This window comes from Pelobates fuscus, chromosome 3 (assembly GCF_036172605.1).
Source record: "Pelobates fuscus isolate aPelFus1 chromosome 3, aPelFus1.pri, whole genome shotgun sequence".
NCBI lineage: Eukaryota > Metazoa > Chordata > Amphibia > Anura > Pelobatidae > Pelobates > Pelobates fuscus.
Genome location: NC_086319.1, coordinates 352,714,937 through 352,733,614, shown reverse-complemented (window position 1 = coordinate 352,733,614; position 18,678 = coordinate 352,714,937). Strand labels below are relative to the sequence as shown.

General features: G+C 35.7%; 21 non-coding genes across 21 annotated transcripts; all 21 read left to right on the top strand.

The window, feature by feature from the left end:
* The first annotated feature begins 169 nt into the window (after positions 1-169).
* On the top strand, positions 170-251 carry TRNAS-UGA (transfer RNA serine (anticodon UGA)). The gene has a single exon. It is a non-coding gene; the product is annotated as a tRNA-Ser (tRNA).
* A 491-nt stretch (positions 252-742) lies between these two features.
* On the top strand, positions 743-824 carry TRNAS-CGA (transfer RNA serine (anticodon CGA)). Its single transcript has one exon. It is a non-coding gene; the product is annotated as a tRNA-Ser (tRNA).
* A 1,623-nt stretch (positions 825-2,447) lies between these two features.
* Positions 2,448-2,529, top strand: TRNAS-CGA (transfer RNA serine (anticodon CGA)). Its single transcript has one exon. It is a non-coding gene; the product is annotated as a tRNA-Ser (tRNA).
* Positions 2,530-3,579: 1,050 nt separating this feature from the next.
* On the top strand, positions 3,580-3,661 carry TRNAS-UGA (transfer RNA serine (anticodon UGA)). Its single transcript has one exon. It is a non-coding gene; the product is annotated as a tRNA-Ser (tRNA).
* A 491-nt stretch (positions 3,662-4,152) lies between these two features.
* TRNAS-CGA (transfer RNA serine (anticodon CGA)) lies at positions 4,153-4,234 on the top strand. Its single transcript has one exon. It is a non-coding gene; the product is annotated as a tRNA-Ser (tRNA).
* A 1,050-nt stretch (positions 4,235-5,284) lies between these two features.
* TRNAS-UGA (transfer RNA serine (anticodon UGA)) lies at positions 5,285-5,366 on the top strand. Its single transcript has one exon. It is a non-coding gene; the product is annotated as a tRNA-Ser (tRNA).
* A 491-nt stretch (positions 5,367-5,857) lies between these two features.
* On the top strand, positions 5,858-5,939 carry TRNAS-CGA (transfer RNA serine (anticodon CGA)). The gene has a single exon. It is a non-coding gene; the product is annotated as a tRNA-Ser (tRNA).
* A 1,050-nt stretch (positions 5,940-6,989) lies between these two features.
* On the top strand, positions 6,990-7,071 carry TRNAS-UGA (transfer RNA serine (anticodon UGA)). Its single transcript has one exon. It is a non-coding gene; the product is annotated as a tRNA-Ser (tRNA).
* A 491-nt stretch (positions 7,072-7,562) lies between these two features.
* TRNAS-CGA (transfer RNA serine (anticodon CGA)) lies at positions 7,563-7,644 on the top strand. Its single transcript has one exon. It is a non-coding gene; the product is annotated as a tRNA-Ser (tRNA).
* A 1,050-nt stretch (positions 7,645-8,694) lies between these two features.
* On the top strand, positions 8,695-8,776 carry TRNAS-UGA (transfer RNA serine (anticodon UGA)). Its single transcript has one exon. It is a non-coding gene; the product is annotated as a tRNA-Ser (tRNA).
* A 491-nt stretch (positions 8,777-9,267) lies between these two features.
* On the top strand, positions 9,268-9,349 carry TRNAS-CGA (transfer RNA serine (anticodon CGA)). The gene has a single exon. It is a non-coding gene; the product is annotated as a tRNA-Ser (tRNA).
* Positions 9,350-10,399: 1,050 nt separating this feature from the next.
* Positions 10,400-10,481, top strand: TRNAS-UGA (transfer RNA serine (anticodon UGA)). The gene has a single exon. It is a non-coding gene; the product is annotated as a tRNA-Ser (tRNA).
* Positions 10,482-10,972: 491 nt separating this feature from the next.
* Positions 10,973-11,054, top strand: TRNAS-CGA (transfer RNA serine (anticodon CGA)). The gene has a single exon. It is a non-coding gene; the product is annotated as a tRNA-Ser (tRNA).
* Positions 11,055-12,104: 1,050 nt separating this feature from the next.
* On the top strand, positions 12,105-12,186 carry TRNAS-UGA (transfer RNA serine (anticodon UGA)). The gene has a single exon. It is a non-coding gene; the product is annotated as a tRNA-Ser (tRNA).
* Positions 12,187-12,677: 491 nt separating this feature from the next.
* Positions 12,678-12,759, top strand: TRNAS-CGA (transfer RNA serine (anticodon CGA)). Its single transcript has one exon. It is a non-coding gene; the product is annotated as a tRNA-Ser (tRNA).
* Positions 12,760-13,809: 1,050 nt separating this feature from the next.
* Positions 13,810-13,891, top strand: TRNAS-UGA (transfer RNA serine (anticodon UGA)). The gene has a single exon. It is a non-coding gene; the product is annotated as a tRNA-Ser (tRNA).
* A 491-nt stretch (positions 13,892-14,382) lies between these two features.
* TRNAS-CGA (transfer RNA serine (anticodon CGA)) lies at positions 14,383-14,464 on the top strand. The gene has a single exon. It is a non-coding gene; the product is annotated as a tRNA-Ser (tRNA).
* Positions 14,465-15,514: 1,050 nt separating this feature from the next.
* On the top strand, positions 15,515-15,596 carry TRNAS-UGA (transfer RNA serine (anticodon UGA)). The gene has a single exon. It is a non-coding gene; the product is annotated as a tRNA-Ser (tRNA).
* A 491-nt stretch (positions 15,597-16,087) lies between these two features.
* TRNAS-CGA (transfer RNA serine (anticodon CGA)) lies at positions 16,088-16,169 on the top strand. Its single transcript has one exon. It is a non-coding gene; the product is annotated as a tRNA-Ser (tRNA).
* Positions 16,170-17,443: 1,274 nt separating this feature from the next.
* Positions 17,444-17,525, top strand: TRNAS-UGA (transfer RNA serine (anticodon UGA)). The gene has a single exon. It is a non-coding gene; the product is annotated as a tRNA-Ser (tRNA).
* Positions 17,526-18,017: 492 nt separating this feature from the next.
* Positions 18,018-18,099, top strand: TRNAS-CGA (transfer RNA serine (anticodon CGA)). The gene has a single exon. It is a non-coding gene; the product is annotated as a tRNA-Ser (tRNA).
* Positions 18,100-18,678: the final 579 nt, after the last annotated feature.

The following is an 18,678-nucleotide window of genomic DNA, read 5'->3' as shown; positions in this document are numbered from 1 at the left end:
TAAATTGCACAAATACATGGTTGTTTACTAAATTGAGTATGTTTTTAAAGTTGAAAATGTGATTATTCCTCTTAATGTTGATACAAAACATTCTTCTGCTATCTGTGGCAATAAATGACACACCAACGCAACAAAAAAAGAAGAGTGACATTACCCCAAAAGAAAACAGGCTGTGATGGCCGAGTGGTTAAGGCGTTGGACTTGAAATCCAATGGGGTCTCCCCGCACAGGTTCAAATCCTGTTCACAGCGAGATAGATTTCTGTTTATAAAGTTGAAAATCTGATTATGCTAGATGAAATTGCATATATAGAATCTGCGTAAAGTGATGTTAGTATCTATATAGAGACAATTCCTAAAAACGTGCATGTTGAAATAAATGACTTCTTACATCTACATTTCTAGTTTTAAAGCTGGCATCAACGTTCTGCTATGGAGTGCAAGAGTAGGTTTTTACTTATGGACATGTTCACGTTATTGTTGCATTCTAGAGTTGGATAGGTTAGTATGGATTAAGTCAGCAGCAAATGAAAAGATGGGCTGTTGGCTGCATGATACCTTCACTTTTTAGGAAAGTGCCTCAACATTTTCTTCACAAAAACTTCAGGATAAAGCACCCACAGATTCCTTGCATCATATCTACTAAATTGAGCTGTAATGTTTGTGTTACTCAATGAGCATGCATTTACTTCCGAAAAAAAGATACTGCTGGAAAAAAGTGACATTAACTGAGCAGCAGAAAAGCTGTGATGGCCGAGTGGTTAAGGCGTTGGATTCGAAATCCAATGGGGTCTCCCCGCACAGGTTCAAATCCTGTTCACAGCGAGAGAAATTACTGTTTTTAAAGTTTTGAAAATGTGATTATGTTCATGCTAGATGAAATTGCACATTAAGAAACTGCATAAAGTGACGTTAGTATCTATTTAGAGACAATTCCTAAAAACATGCACGCTGAAATAAATTAATTCTTAAATCTACGTTTCTAGTTAAACCTACTCTTGCACTCCATAGCAGAACGTTGATGCCAGCTTTAAAACTAGAAAGTTAGATGTAAGAAGTCATTTATTTCAACATGCACGTTTTTAGGAATTGTCTCTATATAGATACTAACATCACTTTACGCAGATTCTATATATGCAATTTCATCTTGCATAATCACATTTTCAACTTTAAAAACAGAGACACTTCTTCAAAACATGCACGCTGAAATAAATGTCTTCTTAAATCTACGTTTCTAGTTATAAAACAGGCATCAACATTCTGCTGTGGAGTGCAAGATTAGGTTGTTACCTATGGATATTGGCTGCTTGAGACCCTCACTTTTTGGGAAATTGCCTCAACATTTTTTTCAGGAAAACTTAAGGTTAAAATTCTGTTCACAGCGAGAAATAGAATTGTTTTGAAATTTAAAAAACGGGTGTAAAGATATTTCCCATAGCACACATACCAGGATAACTTCAGGTTCAAATCCTGTTCACAGCGAGAAATAGAATTGTTTTGAAATTTGAAAATGTTGAACATGAAAATGGTTGTAAAGATATTTCCCATAGCACACATATCAGGATAACTTCAGGTTCAAATCCTGTTCACAGCGAGAAAAAGAATTGTTTTGAAATTTGAAAATGTTGAACATGAAAACTGGTGTAAAGATATTTCCCATAGCACACATACCAACGCTGTTCTTTCAAAACGGCAGAATATCCACTTAAATTGCACAAATACATGGTTGTTTACTAAATTGAGTATGTTTTTAAAGTTGAAAATGTGATTATTCCTCTTAATGTTGATACAAAACATTCTTCTGCTATCTGTGGCAATAAATGACACACCAACGCAACAAAAAAAGAAGAGTGACATTACCCCAAAAGAAAACAGGCTGTGATGGCCGAGTGGTTAAGGCGTTGGACTTGAAATACAATGGGGTCTCCCTGCACAGGTTCAAATCCTGTTCACAGCGAGATAGATTTCTGTTTTTAAAGTTGAAAATCTGATTATGCTAGATGAAATTGCATATATAGAATCTGCGTAAAGTGATGTTAGTATCTATATAGAGACAATTCCTAAAAACGTGCATGTTGAAATAAATGACTTCTTACATCTACATTTCTAGTTTTAAAGCTGGCATCAACGTTCTGCTATGGAGTGCAAGAGTAGGTTTTTACTTATGGACATGTTCACGTTATTGTTGCATTCTAGAGTTGGATAGGTTAGTATGGATTAAGTGAGCAGCAAATGAAAAGATGGGCTGTTGGCTGCATGATACCTTCACTTTTTAGGAAAGTGCCTCAACATTTTCTTCACAAAAACTTCAGGATAAAGCACCCACAGATTCCTTGCATCATATCTACTAAATTGAGCTGTAATGTTTGTGTTACTCAATGAGCATGCATTTACTTCCGAAAAAAAGATACTGCTGGAAAAAAGTGACATTAACTGAGCAGCAGAAAAGCTGTGATGGCCGAGTGGTTAAGGCGTTGGATTCGAAATCCAATGGGGTCTCCCCGCACAGGTTCAAATCCTGTTCACAGCGAGAGAAATTACTGTTTTTAAAGTTTTGAAAATGTGATTATGTTCATGCTAGATGAAATTGCACATTAAGAAACTGCATAAAGTGACGTTAGTATCTATTTAGAGACAATTCCTAAAAACATGCACGCTGAAATAAATTAATTCTTAAATCTACGTTTCTAGTTAAACCTACTCTTGCACTCCATAGCAGAACGTTGATGCCAGCTTTAAAACTAGAAAGTTAGATGTAAGAAGTCATTTATTTCAACATGCACGTTTTTAGGAATTGTCTCTATATAGATACTAACATCACTTTACGCAGATTCTATATATGCAATTTCATCTTGCATAATCACATTTTCAACTTTAAAAACAGAGACACTTCTTCAAAACATGCACGCTGAAATAAATGTCTTCTTAAATCTACGTTTCTAGTTATAAAACAGGCATCAACATTCTGCTGTGGAGTGCAAGATTAGGTTGTTACCTATGGATATTGGCTGCTTGAGACCCTCACTTTTTGGGAAATTGCCTCAACATTTTTTTCAGGAAAACTTAAGGTTGAAATTCTGTTCACAGCGAGAAATAGAATTGTTTTGAAATTTAAAAAACGGGTGTAAAGATATTTCCCATAGCACACATACCAGGATAACTTCAGGTTCAAATCCTGTTCACAGCGAGAAATAGAATTGTTTTGAAATTTGAAAATGTTGAACATGAAAATGGTTGTAAAGATATTTCCCATAGCACACATATCAGGATAACTTCAGGTTCAAATCCTGTTCACAGCGAGAAAAAGAATTGTTTTGAAATTTGAAAATGTTGAACATGAAAACTGGTGTAAAGATATTTCCCATAGCACACATACCAACGCTGTTCTTTCAAAACGGCAGAATATCCACTTAAATTGCACAAATACATGGTTGTTTACTAAATTGAGTATGTTTTTAAAGTTGAAAATGTGATTATTCCTCTTAATGTTGATACAAAACATTCTTCTGCTATCTGTGGCAATAAATGACACACCAACGCAACAAAAAAAGAAGAGTGACATTACCCCAAAAGAAAACAGGCTGTGATGGCCGAGTGGTTAAGGCGTTGGACTTGAAATCCAATGGGGTCTCCCCGCACAGGTTCAAATCCTGTTCACAGCGAGATAGATTTCTGTTTTTAAAGTTGAAAATCTGATTATGCTAGATGAAATTGCATATATAGAATCTGCGTAAAGTGATGTTAGTATCTATATAGAGACAATTCCTAAAAACGTGCATGTTGAAATAAATGACTTCTTACATCTACATTTCTAGTTTTAAAGCTGGCATCAACGTTCTGCTATGGAGTGCAAGAGTAGGTTTTTACTTATGGACATGTTCACGTTATTGTTGCATTCTAGAGTTGGATAGGTTAGTATGGATTAAGTCAGCAGCAAATGAAAAGATGGGCTGTTGGCTGCATGATACCTTCACTTTTTAGGAAAGTGCCTCAACATTTTCTTCACAAAAACTTCAGGATAAAGCACCCACAGATTCCTTGCATCATATCTACTAAATTGAGCTGTAATGTTTGTGTTACTCAATGAGCATGCATTTACTTCCGAAAAAAAGATACTGCTGGAAAAAAGTGACATTAACTGAGCAGCAGAAAAGCTGTGATGGCCGAGTGGTTAAGGCGTTGGATTCGAAATCCAATGGGGTCTCCCCGCACAGGTTCAAATCCTGTTCACAGCGAGAGAAATTACTGTTTTTAAAGTTTTGAAAATGTGATTATGTTCATGCTAGATGAAATTGCACATTAAGAAACTGCATAAAGTGACGTTAGTATCTATTTAGAGACAATTCCTAAAAACATGCACGCTGAAATAAATTAATTCTTAAATCTACGTTTCTAGTTAAACCTACTCTTGCACTCCATAGCAGAACGTTGATGCCAGCTTTAAAACTAGAAAGTTAGATGTAAGAAGTCATTTATTTCAACATGCACGTTTTTAGGAATTGTCTCTATATAGATACTAACATCACTTTACGCAGATTCTATATATGCAATTTCATCTTGCATAATCACATTTTCAACTTTAAAAACAGAGACACTTCTTCAAAACATGCACGCTGAAATAAATGTCTTCTTAAATCTACGTTTCTAGTTATAAAACAGGCATCAACATTCTGCTGTGGAGTGCAAGATTAGGTTGTTACCTATGGATATTGGCTGCTTGAGACCCTCACTTTTTGGGAAATTGCCTCAACATTTTTTTCAGGAAAACTTAAGGTTGAAATTCTGTTCACAGCGAGAAATAGAATTGTTTTGAAATTTAAAAAACGGGTGTAAAGATATTTCCCATAGCACACATACCAGGATAACTTCAGGTTCAAATCCTGTTCACAGCGAGAAATAGAATTGTTTTGAAATTTGAAAATGTTGAACATGAAAATGGTTGTAAAGATATTTCCCATAGCACACATATCAGGATAACTTCAGGTTCAAATCCTGTTCACAGCGAGAAAAAGAATTGTTTTGAAATTTGAAAATGTTGAACATGAAAACTGGTGTAAAGATATTTCCCATAGCACACATACCAACGCTGTTCTTTCAAAACGGCAGAATATCCACTTAAATTGCACAAATACATGGTTGTTTACTAAATTGAGTATGTTTTTAAAGTTGAAAATGTGATTATTCCTCTTAATGTTGATACAAAACATTCTTCTGCTATCTGTGGCAATAAATGACACACCAACGCAACAAAAAAAGAAGAGTGACATTACCCCAAAAGAAAACAGGCTGTGATGGCCGAGTGGTTAAGGCGTTGGACTTGAAATCCAATGGGGTCTCCCCGCACAGGTTCAAATCCTGTTCACAGCGAGATAGATTTCTGTTTTTAAAGTTGAAAATGTGATTATGCTAGATGAAATGGCATATATAGAATCTGCGTAAAGTGATGTTAGTATCTATATAGAGACAATTCCTAAAAACGTGCATGTTGAAATAAATGACTTCTTACATCTACATTTCTAGTTTTAAAGCTGGCATCAACGTTCTGCTATGGAGTGCAAGAGTAGGTTTTTACTTATGGACATGTTCACGTTATTGTTGCATTCTAGAGTTGGATAGGTTAGTATGGATTAAGTCAGCAGCAAATGAAAAGATGGGCTGTTGGCTGCATGATACCTTCACTTTTTAGGAAAGTGCCTCAACATTTTCTTCACAAAAACTTCAGGATAAAGCACCCACAGATTCCTTGCATCATATCTACTAAATTGAGCTGTAATGTTTGTGTTACTCAATGAGCATGCATTTACTTCCGAAAAAAAGATACTGCTGGAAAAAAGTGACATTAACTGAGCAGCAGAAAAGCTGTGATGGCCGAGTGGTTAAGGCGTTGGATTCGAAATCCAATGGGGTCTCCCCGCACAGGTTCAAATCCTGTTCACAGCGAGAGAAATTACTGTTTTTAAAGTTTTGAAAATGTGATTATGTTCATGCTAGATGAAATTGCACATTAAGAAACTGCATAAAGTGACGTTAGTATCTATTTAGAGACAATTCCTAAAAACATGCACGCTGAAATAAATTAATTCTTAAATCTACGTTTCTAGTTAAACCTACTCTTGCACTCCATAGCAGAACGTTGATGCCAGCTTTAAAACTAGAAAGTTAGATGTAAGAAGTCATTTATTTCAACATGCACGTTTTTAGGAATTGTCTCTATATAGATACTAACATCACTTTACGCAGATTCTATATATGCAATTTCATCTTGCATAATCACATTTTCAACTTTAAAAACAGAGACACTTCTTCAAAACATGCACGCTGAAATAAATGTCTTCTTAAATCTACGTTTCTAGTTATAAAACAGGCATCAACATTCTGCTGTGGAGTGCAAGATTAGGTTGTTACCTATGGATATTGGCTGCTTGAGACCCTCACTTTTTGGGAAATTGCCTCAACATTTTTTTCAGGAAAACTTAAGGTTGAAATTCTGTTCACAGCGAGAAATAGAATTGTTTTGAAATTTAAAAAACGGGTGTAAAGATATTTCCCATAGCACACATACCAGGATAACTTCAGGTTCAAATCCTGTTCACAGCGAGAAATAGAATTGTTTTGAAATTTGAAAATGTTGAACATGAAAATGGTTGTAAAGATATTTCCCATAGCACACATATCAGGGTAACTTCAGGTTCAAATCCTGTTCACAGCGAGAAAAAGAATTGTTTTGAAATTTGAAAATGTTGAACATGAAAACTGGTGTAAAGATATTTCCCATAGCACACATACCAACGCTGTTCTTTCAAAACGGCAGAATATCCACTTAAATTGCACAAATACATGGTTGTTTACTAAATTGAGTATGTTTTTAAAGTTGAAAATGTGATTATTCCTCTTAATGTTGATACAAAACATTCTTCTGCTATCTGTGGCAATAAATGACACACCAACGCAACAAAAAAAGAAGAGTGACATTACCCCAAAAGAAAACAGGCTGTGATGGCCGAGTGGTTAAGGCGTTGGACTTGAAATCCAATGGGGTCTCCCCGCACAGGTTCAAATCCTGTTCACAGCGAGATAGATTTCTGTTTTTAAAGTTGAAAATCTGATTATGCTAGATGAAATTGCATATATAGAATCTGCGTAAAGTGATGTTAGTATCTATATAGAGACAATTCCTAAAAACGTGCATGTTGAAATAAATGACTTCTTACATCTACATTTCTAGTTTTAAAGCTGGCATCAACGTTCTGCTATGGAGTGCAAGAGTAGGTTTTTACTTATGGACATGTTCACGTTATTGTTGCATTCTAGAGTTGGATAGGTTAGTATGGATTAAGTGAGCAGCAAATGAAAAGATGGGCTGTTGGCTGCATGATACCTTCACTTTTTAGGAAAGTGCCTCAACATTTTCTTCACAAAAACTTCAGGATAAAGCACCCACAGATTCCTTGCATCATATCTACTAAATTGAGCTGTAATGTTTGTGTTACTCAATGAGCATGCATTTACTTCCGAAAAAAAGATACTGCTGGAAAAAAGTGACATTAACTGAGCAGCAGAAAAGCTGTGATGGCCGAGTGGTTAAGGCGTTGGATTCGAAATCCAATGGGGTCTCCCCGCACAGGTTCAAATCCTGTTCACAGCGAGAGAAATTACTGTTTTTAAAGTTTTGAAAATGTGATTATGTTCATGCTAGATGAAATTGCACATTAAGAAACTGCATAAAGTGACGTTAGTATCTATTTAGAGACAATTCCTAAAAACATGCACGCTGAAATAAATTAATTCTTAAATCTACGTTTCTAGTTAAACCTACTCTTGCACTCCATAGCAGAACGTTGATGCCAGCTTTAAAACTAGAAAGTTAGATGTAAGAAGTCATTTATTTCAACATGCACGTTTTTAGGAATTGTCTCTATATAGATACTAACATCACTTTACGCAGATTCTATATATGCAATTTCATCTTGCATAATCACATTTTCAACTTTAAAAACAGAGACACTTCTTCAAAACATGCACGCTGAAATAAATGTCTTCTTAAATCTACGTTTCTAGTTATAAAACAGGCATCAACATTCTGCTGTGGAGTGCAAGATTAGGTTGTTACCTATGGATATTGGCTGCTTGAGACCCTCACTTTTTGGGAAATTGCCTCAACATTTTTTTCAGGAAAACTTAAGGTTGAAATTCTGTTCACAGCGAGAAATAGAATTGTTTTGAAATTTAAAAAACGGGTGTAAAGATATTTCCCATAGCACACATACCAGGATAACTTCAGGTTCAAATCCTGTTCACAGCGAGAAATAGAATTGTTTTGAAATTTGAAAATGTTGAACATGAAAATGGTTGTAAAGATATTTCCCATAGCACACATATCAGGATAACTTCAGGTTCAAATCCTGTTCACAGCGAGAAAAAGAATTGTTTTGAAATTTGAAAATGTTGAACATGAAAACTGGTGTAAAGATATTTCCCATAGCACACATACCAACGCTGTTCTTTCAAAACGGCAGAATATCCACTTAAATTGCACAAATACATGGTTGTTTACTAAATTGAGTATGTTTTTAAAGTTGAAAATGTGATTATTCCTCTTAATGTTGATACAAAACATTCTTCTGCTATCTGTGGCAATAAATGACACACCAACGCAACAAAAAAAGAAGAGTGACATTACCCCAAAAGAAAACAGGCTGTGATGGCCGAGTGGTTAAGGCGTTGGACTTGAAATCCAATGGGGTCTCCCCGCACAGGTTCAAATCCTGTTCACAGCGAGATAGATTTCTGTTTTTAAAGTTGAAAATGTGATTATGCTAGATGAAATGGCATATATAGAATCTGCGTAAAGTGATGTTAGTATCTATATAGAGACAATTCCTAAAAACGTGCATGTTGAAATAAATGACTTCTTACATCTACATTTCTAGTTTTAAAGCTGGCATCAACGTTCTGCTATGGAGTGCAAGAGTAGGTTTTTACTTATGGACATGTTCACGTTATTGTTGCATTCTAGAGTTGGATAGGTTAGTATGGATTAAGTGAGCAGCAAATGAAAAGATGGGCTGTTGGCTGCATGATACCTTCACTTTTTAGGAAAGTGCCTCAACATTTTCTTCACAAAAACTTCAGGATAAAGCACCCACAGATTCCTTGCATCATATCTACTAAATTGAGCTGTAATGTTTGTGTTACTCAATGAGCATGCATTTACTTCCGAAAAAAAGATACTGCTGGAAAAAAGTGACATTAACTGAGCAGCAGAAAAGCTGTGATGGCCGAGTGGTTAAGGCGTTGGATTCGAAATCCAATGGGGTCTCCCCGCACAGGTTCAAATCCTGTTCACAGCGAGAGAAATTACTGTTTTTAAAGTTTTGAAAATGTGATTATGTTCATGCTAGATGAAATTGCACATTAAGAAACTGCATAAAGTGACGTTAGTATCTATTTAGAGACAATTCCTAAAAACATGCACGCTGAAATAAATTAATTCTTAAATCTACGTTTCTAGTTAAACCTACTCTTGCACTCCATAGCAGAACGTTGATGCCAGCTTTAAAACTAGAAAGTTAGATGTAAGAAGTCATTTATTTCAACATGCACGTTTTTAGGAATTGTCTCTATATAGATACTAACATCACTTTACGCAGATTCTATATATGCAATTTCATCTTGCATAATCACATTTTCAACTTTAAAAACAGAGACACTTCTTCAAAACATGCACGCTGAAATAAATGTCTTCTTAAATCTACGTTTCTAGTTATAAAACAGGCATCAACATTCTGCTGTGGAGTGCAAGATTAGGTTGTTACCTATGGATATTGGCTGCTTGAGACCCTCACTTTTTGGGAAATTGCCTCAACATTTTTTTCAGGAAAACTTAAGGTTGAAATTCTGTTCACAGCGAGAAATAGAATTGTTTTGAAATTTAAAAAACGGGTGTAAAGATATTTCCCATAGCACACATACCAGGATAACTTCAGGTTCAAATCCTGTTCACAGCGAGAAATAGAATTGTTTTGAAATTTGAAAATGTTGAACATGAAAATGGTTGTAAAGATATTTCCCATAGCACACATATCAGGATAACTTCAGGTTCAAATCCTGTTCACAGCGAGAAAAAGAATTGTTTTGAAATTTGAAAATGTTGAACATGAAAACTGGTGTAAAGATATTTCCCATAGCACACATACCAACGCTGTTCTTTCAAAACGGCAGAATATCCACTTAAATTGCACAAATACATGGTTGTTTACTAAATTGAGTATGTTTTTAAAGTTGAAAATGTGATTATTCCTCTTAATGTTGATACAAAACATTCTTCTGCTATCTGTGGCAATAAATGACACACCAACGCAACAAAAAAAGAAGAGTGACATTACCCCAAAAGAAAACAGGCTGTGATGGCCGAGTGGTTAAGGCGTTGGACTTGAAATCCAATGGGGTCTCCCCGCACAGGTTCAAATCCTGTTCACAGCGAGATAGATTTCTGTTTTTAAAGTTGAAAATCTGATTATGCTAGATGAAATTGCATATATAGAATCTGCGTAAAGTGATGTTAGTATCTATATAGAGACAATTCCTAAAAACGTGCATGTTGAAATAAATGACTTCTTACATCTACATTTCTAGTTTTAAAGCTGGCATCAACGTTCTGCTATGGAGTGCAAGAGTAGGTTTTTACTTATGGACATGTTCACGTTATTGTTGCATTCTAGAGTTGGATAGGTTAGTATGGATTAAGTCAGCAGCAAATGAAAAGATGGGCTGTTGGCTGCATGATACCTTCACTTTTTAGGAAAGTGCCTCAACATTTTCTTCACAAAAACTTCAGGATAAAGCACCCACAGATTCCTTGCATCATATCTACTAAATTGAGCTGTAATGTTTGTGTTACTCAATGAGCATGCATTTACTTCCGAAAAAAAGATACTGCTGGAAAAAAGTGACATTAACTGAGCAGCAGAAAAGCTGTGATGGCCGAGTGGTTAAGGCGTTGGATTCGAAATCCAATGGGGTCTCCCCGCACAGGTTCAAATCCTGTTCACAGCGAGAGAAATTACTGTTTTTAAAGTTTTGAAAATGTGATTATGTTCATGCTAGATGAAATTGCACATTAAGAAACTGCATAAAGTGACGTTAGTATCTATTTAGAGACAATTCCTAAAAACATGCACGCTGAAATAAATTAATTCTTAAATCTACGTTTCTAGTTAAACCTACTCTTGCACTCCATAGCAGAACGTTGATGCCAGCTTTAAAACTAGAAAGTTAGATGTAAGAAGTCATTTATTTCAACATGCACGTTTTTAGGAATTGTCTCTATATAGATACTAACATCACTTTACGCAGATTCTATATATGCAATTTCATCTTGCATAATCACATTTTCAACTTTAAAAACAGAGACACTTCTTCAAAACATGCACGCTGAAATAAATGTCTTCTTAAATCTACGTTTCTAGTTATAAAACAGGCATCAACATTCTGCTGTGGAGTGCAAGATTAGGTTGTTACCTATGGATATTGGCTGCTTGAGACCCTCACTTTTTGGGAAATTGCCTCAACATTTTTTTCAGGAAAACTTAAGGTTGAAATTCTGTTCACAGCGAGAAATAGAATTGTTTTGAAATTTAAAAAACGGGTGTAAAGATATTTCCCATAGCACACATACCAGGATAACTTCAGGTTCAAATCCTGTTCACAGCGAGAAATAGAATTGTTTTGAAATTTGAAAATGTTGAACATGAAAATGGTTGTAAAGATATTTCCCATAGCACACATATCAGGATAACTTCAGGTTCAAATCCTGTTCACAGCGAGAAAAAGAATTGTTTTGAAATTTGAAAATGTTGAACATGAAAACTGGTGTAAAGATATTTCCCATAGCACACATACCAACGCTGTTCTTTCAAAACGGCAGAATATCCACTTAAATTGCACAAATACATGGTTGTTTACTAAATTGAGTATGTTTTTAAAGTTGAAAATGTGATTATTCCTCTTAATGTTGATACAAAACATTCTTCTGCTATCTGTGGCAATAAATGACACACCAACGCAACAAAAAAAGAAGAGTGACATTACCCCAAAAGAAAACAGGCTGTGATGGCCGAGTGGTTAAGGCGTTGGACTTGAAATCCAATGGGGTCTCCCCGCACAGGTTCAAATCCTGTTCACAGCGAGATAGATTTCTGTTTATAAAGTTGAAAATCTGATTATGCTAGATGAAATTGCATATATAGAATCTGCGTAAAGTGATGTTAGTATCTATATAGAGACAATTCCTAAAAACGTGCATGTTGAAATAAATGACTTCTTACATCTACATTTCTAGTTTTAAAGCTGGCATCAACGTTCTGCTATGGAGTGCAAGAGTAGGTTTTTACTTATGGACATGTTCACGTTATTGTTGCATTCTAGAGTTGGATAGGTTAGTATGGATTAAGTCAGCAGCAAATGAAAAGATGGGCTGTTGGCTGCATGATACCTTCACTTTTTAGGAAAGTGCCTCAACATTTTCTTCACAAAAACTTCAGGATAAAGCACCCACAGATTCCTTGCATCATATCTACTAAATTGAGCTGTAATGTTTGTGTTACTCAATGAGCATGCATTTACTTCCGAAAAAAAGATACTGCTGGAAAAAAGTGACATTAACTGAGCAGCAGAAAAGCTGTGATGGCCGAGTGGTTAAGGCGTTGGATTCGAAATCCAATGGGGTCTCCCCGCACAGGTTCAAATCCTGTTCACAGCGAGAGAAATTACTGTTTTTAAAGTTTTGAAAATGTGATTATGTTCATGCTAGATGAAATTGCACATTAAGAAACTGCATAAAGTGACGTTAGTATCTATTTAGAGACAATTCCTAAAAACATGCACGCTGAAATAAATTAATTCTTAAATCTACGTTTCTAGTTAAACCTACTCTTGCACTCCATAGCAGAACGTTGATGCCAGCTTTAAAACTAGAAAGTTAGATGTAAGAAGTCATTTATTTCAACATGCACGTTTTTAGGAATTGTCTCTATATAGATACTAACATCACTTTACGCAGATTCTATATATGCAATTTCATCTTGCATAATCACATTTTCAACTTTAAAAACAGAGACACTTCTTCAAAACATGCACGCTGAAATAAATGTCTTCTTAAATCTACGTTTCTAGTTATAAAACAGGCATCAACATTCTGCTGTGGAGTGCAAGATTAGGTTGTTACCTATGGATATTGGCTGCTTGAGACCCTCACTTTTTGGGAAATTGCCTCAACATTTTTTTCAGGAAAACTTAAGGTTGAAATTCTGTTCACAGCGAGAAATAGAATTGTTTTGAAATTTAAAAAACGGGTGTAAAGATATTTCCCATAGCACACATACCAGGATAACTTCAGGTTCAAATCCTGTTCACAGCGAGAAATAGAATTGTTTTGAAATTTGAAAATGTTGAACATGAAAATGGTTGTAAAGATATTTCCCATAGCACACATATCAGGATAACTTCAGGTTCAAATCCTGTTCACAGCGAGAAAAAGAATTGTTTTGAAATTTGAAAATGTTGAACATGAAAACTGGTGTAAAGATATTTCCCATAGCACACATACCAACGCTGTTCTTTCAAAACGGCAGAATATCCACTTAAATTGCACAAATACATGGTTGTTTACTAAATTGAGTATGTTTTTAAAGTTGAAAATGTGATTATTCCTCTTAATGTTGATACAAAACATTCTTCTGCTATCTGTGGCAATAAATGACACACCAACGCAACAAAAAAAGAAGAGTGACATTACCCCAAAAGAAAACAGGCTGTGATGGCCGAGTGGTTAAGGCGTTGGACTTGAAATCCAATGGGGTCTCCCCGCACAGGTTCAAATCCTGTTCACAGCGAGATAGATTTCTGTTTTTAAAGTTGAAAATCTGATTATGCTAGATGAAATTGCATATATAGAATCTGCGTAAAGTGATGTTAGTATCTATATAGAGACAATTCCTAAAAACGTGCATGTTGAAATAAATGACTTCTTACATCTACATTTCTAGTTTTAAAGCTGGCATCAACGTTCTGCTATGGAGTGCAAGAGTAGGTTTTTACTTATGGACATGTTCACGTTATTGTTGCATTCTAGAGTTGGATAGGTTAGTATGGATTAAGTGAGCAGCAAATGAAAAGATGGGCTGTTGGCTGCATGATACCTTCACTTTTTAGGAAAGTGCCTCAACATTTTCTTCACAAAAACTTCAGGATAAAGCACCCACAGATTCCTTGCATCATATCTACTAAATTGAGCTGTAATGTTTGTGTTACTCAATGAGCATGCATTTACTTCCGAAAAAAAGATACTGCTGGAAAAAAGTGACATTAACTGAGCAGCAGAAAAGCTGTGATGGCCGAGTGGTTAAGGCGTTGGATTCGAAATCCAATGGGGTCTCCCCGCACAGGTTCAAATCCTGTTCACAGCGAGAGAAATTACTGTTTTTAAAGTTTTGAAAATGTGATTATGTTCATGCTAGATGAAATTGCACATTAATAAACTGCATAAAGTGACGTTAGTATCTATTTAGAGACAATTCCTAAAAACATGCACGCTGAAATAAATTAATTCTTAAATCTACGTTTCTAGTTAAACCTACTCTTGCACTCCATAGCAGAACGTTGATGCCAGCTTTAAAACTAGAAAGTTAGATGTAAGAAGTCATTTATTTCAACATGCACGTTTTTAGGAATTGTCTCTAAATAGATACTAACATCACTTTACGCAGATTCTATATATGCAATTTCATCTTGCATAATCACATTTTCAACTTTAAAAACAGAGACACTTCTTCAAAACATGCACGCTGAAATAAATGTCTTCTTAAATCTACGTTTCTAGTTATAAAACAGGCATCAACATTCTGCTGTGGAGTGCAAGATTAGGTTGTTACCTATGGATATTGGCTGCTTGAGACCCTCACTTTTTGGGAAATTGCCTCAACATTTTTTTCAGGAAAACTTAAGGTTGAAATTCTGTTCACAGCGAGAAATAGAATTGTTTTGAAATTTAAAAAACGGGTGTAAAGATATTTCCCATAGCACACATACCAGGATAACTTCAGGTTCAAATCCTGTTCACAGCGAGAAATAGAATTGTTTTGAAATTTGAAAATGTTGAACATGAAAATGGTTGTAAAGATATTTCCCATAGCACACATATCAGGATAACTTCAGGTTCAAATCCTGTTCACAGCGAGAAAAAGAATTGTTTTGAAATTTGAAAATGTTGAACATGAAAACTGGTGTAAAGATATTTCCCATAGCACACATACCAACGCTGTTCTTTCAAAACGGCAGAATATCCACTTAAATTGCACAAAGACATGGTTGTTTACTAAATTGAGTATGTTTTTAAAGTTGAAAATGTGATTATTCCTCTTAATGTTGATACAAAACATTCTTCTGCTATCTGTGGCAATAAATGACACACCAACGCAACAAAAAAAGAAGAGTGACATTACCCCAAAAGAAAACAGGCTGTGATGGCCGAGTGGTTAAGGCGTTGGACTTGAAATCCAATGGGGTCTCCCCGCACAGGTTCAAATCCTGTTCACAGCGAGATAGATTTCTGTTTTTAAAGTTGAAAATCTGATTATGCTAGATGAAATTGCATATATAGAATCTGCGTAAAGTGATGTTAGTATCTATATAGAGACAATTCCTAAAAACGTGCATGTTGAAATAAATGACTTCTTACATCTACATTTCTAGTTTTAAAGCTGGCATCAACGTTCTGCTATGGAGTGCAAGAGTAGGTTTTTACTTATGGACATGTTCACGTTATTGTTGCATTCTAGAGTTGGATAGGTTAGTATGGATTAAGTCAGCAGCAAATGAAAAGATGGGCTGTTGGCTGCATGATACCTTCACTTTTTAGGAAAGTGCCTCAACATTTTCTTCACAAAAACTTCAGGATAAAGCACCCACAGATTCCTTGCATCATATCTACTAAATTGAGCTGTAATGTTTGTGTTACTCAATGAGCATGCATTTACTTCCGAAAAAAAGATACTGCTGGAAAAAAGTGACATTAACTGAGCAGCAGAAAAGCTGTGATGGCCGAGTGGTTAAGGCGTTGGATTCGAAATCCAATGGGGTCTCCCCGCACAGGTTCAAATCCTGTTCACAGCGAGAGAAATTACTGTTTTTAAAGTTTTGAAAATGTGATTATGTTCATGCTAGATGAAATTGCACATTAAGAAACTGCATAAAGTGACGTTAGTATCTATTTAGAGACAATTCCTAAAAACATGCACGCTGAAATAAATTAATTCTTAAATCTACGTTTCTAGTTAAACCTACTCTTGCACTCCATAGCAGAACGTTGATGCCAGCTTTAAAACTAGAAAGTTAGATGTAAGAAGTCATTTATTTCAACATGCACGTTTTTAGGAATTGTCTCTAAATAGATACTAACATCACTTTACGCAGATTCTATATATGCAATTTCATCTTGCATAATCACATTTTCAACTTTAAAAACAGAGACACTTCTTCAAAACATGCACGCTGAAATAAATGTCTTCTTAAATCTACGTTTCTAGTTATAAAACAGGCATCAACATTCTGCTGTGGAGTGCAAGATTAGGTTGTTACCTATGGATATTGGCTGCTTGAGACCCTCACTTTTTGGGAAATTGCCTCAACATTTTTTTCAGGAAAACTTAAGGTTGAAATTCTGTTCACAGCGAGAAATAGAATTGTTTTGAAATTTAAAAAACGGGTGTAAAGATATTTCCCATAGCACACATACCAGGATAACTTCAGGTTCAAATCCTGTTCACAGCGAGAAATAGAATTGTTTTGAAATTTGAAAATGTTGAACATGAAAATGGTTGTAAAGATATTTCCCATAGCACACATATCAGGATAACTTCAGGTTCAAATCCTGTTCACAGCGAGAAATAGAATTGTTTTGAAATTTGAAAATGTTGAACATGAAAATGGTTGTAAAGATATTTCCCATAGCACACATACCAGGATAACTTCAGGTTCAAATCCTGTTCACAGCGAGAAATAGAATTGTTTTGAAATTTGAAAATGTTGAACATGAAAATGGTTGTAAAGATATTTCCCATAGCACACATATCAGGATAACTTCAGGTTCAAATCCTGTTCACAGCGAGAAAAAGAATTGTTTTGAAATTTGAAAATGTTGAACATGAAAACTGGTGTAAAGATATTTCCCATAGCACACATACCAACGCTGTTCTTTCAAAACGGCAGAATATCCACTTAAATTGCACAAATACATGGTTGTTTACTAAATTGAGTATGTTTTTAAAGTTGAAAATGTGATTATTCCTCTTAATGTTGATACAAAACATTCTTCTGCTATCTGTGGCAATAAATGACACACCAACGCAACAAAAAAAGAAGAGTGACATTACCCCAAAAGAAAACAGGCTGTGATGGCCGAGTGGTTAAGGTGTTGGACTTGAAATCCAATGGGGTCTCCCCGCACAGGTTCAAATCCTGTTCACAGCGAGATAGATTTCTGTTTTTAAAGTTGAAAATGTGATTATGCTAGATGAAATTGCATATATAGAATCTGCGTAAAGTGATTGTTAGTATCTATATAGAGACAATTCCTAAAAACGTGCATGTTGAAATAAATGACTTCTTACATCTACATTTCTAGTTTTAAAGCTGGCATCAACGTTCTGCTATGGAGTGCAAGAGTAGGTTTTTACTTATGGACATGTTCACGTTATTGTTGCATTCTAGAGTTGGATAGGTTAGTATGGATTAAGTGAGCAGCAAATGAAAAGATGGGCTGTTGGCTGCATGATACCTTCACTTTTTAGGAAAGTGCCTCAACATTTTCTTCACAAAAACTTCAGGATAAAGCACCCACAGATTCCTTGCATCATATCTACTAAATTGAGCTGTAATGTTTGTGTTACTCAATGAGCATGCATTTACTTCCGAAAAAAAGATACTGCTGGAAAAAAGTGACATTAACTAAGCAGCAGAAAAGCTGTGATGGCCGAGTGGTTAAGGCGTTGGATTCGAAATCCAATGGGGTCTCCCCGCACAGGTTCAAATCCTGTTCACAGCGAGAGAAATTACTGTTTTTTTTTTTTTTAAATTCTTTATTTTTAGTTGTGCATGGCATAACAACTAGCCCACGTAGCCACGACAGCTAGCGTAGGCGACAACATTCAAAACAGTGTATACATGGTTTTCAAATATACTGCACAATTTTACATTTTGGTGATACAAAAACACAGACAGTGAGCAAGTAAGAACTTTTGTGATTGAGTCTTCCTGGCCACCCTGCCCCTTTAGTTATCTATGTAGCTAGCGTTCCCTACCGGCAAACCACGGGTGACTCTCGTAGCACACACAGGTAGCATTAGCCTAACTGTATCGAAAAACAGGAGCTATAAAGGTGGTCAAAGTCAACCCCCTATCGTGTCTGAGGCCCTTGTAGGGATCTCCCGAGAACTGATTCGGCATTTCAGCTGCCGTCTGTCAGCTCGGGTTCTGAGTTTTTGCAAAAATAATCAGAGAACGCTACATGAGGGAAGAAGTATTACGTGCGTCTTTAGTGTATATGGGCACAAGAGCCTGAATGGTGCGTGGCCTCCCCTAACAAGGAAGCCTCTGTGATACCTGGGGCTCTCTATGGGGACTA